Genomic DNA, 2,294 nt, shown 5'->3' on the forward strand with positions numbered 1-2,294 from the left:
CATCATTGACATAAGAGTCACAGCAAAATCTTTTGTATGATCTCTTATACACTATTACGGAATTTTCCTGGATAAAAACCACTATGTTGGTAGCTCCATCCAATGGAGTACAGATAAAACAGATCAAGTTCTACACTATTAGTAAAAATGTTATCGATACATGGATGATATTGTTCCTGAAAATCTGTCAATTTCAGGTCCCAGAGAACCTCTCTGTTTACATCGTACACTATGAAGCATTTCACACATATTATTTACATACTGACTGTTAGCACTTGGTGGCCTATAGCAACACCCTAAAAGAAAAGGCTTTAGATGTGCCAAGTGAACCTGCAACCACAACACTTCAATAACACTTGACATAAGATCTTCTCTAAGCATTACAGGAACATGGCTCTGAATATATACAGTAACTCCTCCCCCATAAGATCTTCTCTAAGCATTACAGGAACATGGCTCTGAATATATACAGTAACTCCTCCCCCATAAGATCTTCTCTAAGCATTACAGGGAAATGGCTCTGAATATATACAGTAACTCCTCCCCCATAAGCATTTCTGTCTCTTCTATAAACGTTATATCCTTGTATTGCTACTGATGTATCATCAAATTAATTATCTACGTGAGTCTCAGAAATGGCTAATATATGAATGTTATCTGATGATAGCAAGTTATTGATTTCATGACCCTTATTTCTAAGGCTACATATATTCATATGGGCTATTTTTCAGCCCTTTCCTGGGTAGCTTATCAGAGGTAGACATAATATGGAAAAGAACAGACAAAGCAAGAGAAAAAAATATACATTCAGCAGTCCATTAATCAATTGGTGTGTGTGTGCGTGCGTGCGTGTGTGTGTGCTGTGGGGTTGTGTGTGTGTGTGTGTGTGTGTGTGTGTGTGTGTGTGTGTGCTGTGGGGTTGAGGCTACAAACCCATAGGCTTGGCTCTCATCCCTTCCAGGTTTCTGGGAGGTAGACAATGAGTCTGTTAGCGGATGTGCGCAATGTCCCCACGTGCTCTGACATCATGGCTGGAATCAGTTCTTTCCTCTTCTGGCGCACAGCTTCAGGATAGTCCTCGTTGAGGAAGATGTACGTTCCTCAAGGTCTTGTCTCTTTCCAGATCAGCTACATTGTCTTTGAACCTCAGGAACTTGACCACTATTGGCCTGAGCCTGTCACCTGGGCCTGTCACCTGGGCCTGTCACCTGGGCCTGTCACCTGGGCCTGTCACCTGGGCCTGTCACCTGAGCCTGTCACCTGGGTCTGTCACCTGAGCCTGTCACCTGGGCCTGTCACCTGAGCCTGTCACCCTGTCACCTGGGCCTGTCACCTGGGCCTGTCACCTGGGCCTGTCAGCTGGGCCTGTCAGCTGGGCCTGTCACCTGGGCCTGTCAGCTGGGCCTGTCAGCCTGGGCCTATCACCTGGGCCTGTCACCTGGGCCAGTCACCTGGGCCTGTCAGCTGGGCCTGTCAGCCTGGGCCTGTCAGCTGGGCCTGTCAGCTGGGCCTGTCAGCTGGGCCTGTCAGCTGGGCCTGTCACATGGGCCTGTCAGCTGGGCCTATCAGCTGGGCCTGTCAGCTGGGCCTGTCACCTGGGCCTGTCACCTGGGCCTGTCACCTGGGCCTGTCACCTGGGCCTGTCACCTGGGCCTGTCACCTGGGCCTGTCACCTGGGCCTGTCACCTGGGCCTGTCAGCCTGGGCCTGTCACCTGGGCCTGTCACCTGGGCCTGTCACCTGGAGCCTGTCACCTGGGCCTGTCAGCCGGGCCTGTCAGCTGAGCCTGTCACCTGGGCCTGTCACCTGGGCCTGTCAGCCTGAGCCTGTAACCTGGGCCTGTCAGCTGGGCCTGTCAGCCTGGGCCTGTCACCTGGGCCTGACTGGGCCTCACCTGGGCCTGTCAGCTGGGCCCCTGTCAGCCTGGGCCTGTCACCTGGGCCTGTCACCTGGCCTGTCACCTGGCCTGTCACCTGGGCCTCACCTGGGCCTGTCACCTGGGCCTGTCACCTGGGCCTGTCACCTGGGCCTGTCACCTGGGCCGGTGGTGGTTTTTCCAGTCCTGTGGCGCGCTCCACCTCAATCTTCCTGTGGTCCATCTTCAATTCCTCAGAGATCATTTCCTTCACTTTGACCTCAGACTCCAAGTCTCAGGTCTCATGTGGAGATTCTGTAATTCTGTCCACAACCATGTTGTTTTGCCTTGACAATCCCTCGACAGAGTCTGATTTCACACAGAACTGATGTCCTCTCTCAATGACTTACAGATTGCTGTCACCTTGCCGTTCTCCTGTT

The 2,294-nt window shown here is 51.9% G+C and overlaps 1 pseudogene; it reads right to left on the minus strand.

Moving 5' to 3' along the window:
- The window catches only part of LOC124030051, a 3,677-nt pseudogene extending 3,627 nt beyond the window's left edge, over window positions 1-50 (minus strand).
- Between the last annotated feature and the right edge of the window lie 2,244 nt (window positions 51-2,294).

The sequence above is a fragment of the Oncorhynchus gorbuscha genome, unplaced genomic scaffold (assembly GCF_021184085.1).
Source record: "Oncorhynchus gorbuscha isolate QuinsamMale2020 ecotype Even-year unplaced genomic scaffold, OgorEven_v1.0 Un_scaffold_9032, whole genome shotgun sequence".
In the NCBI taxonomy this organism is placed as follows: domain Eukaryota; kingdom Metazoa; phylum Chordata; class Actinopteri; order Salmoniformes; family Salmonidae; genus Oncorhynchus; species Oncorhynchus gorbuscha.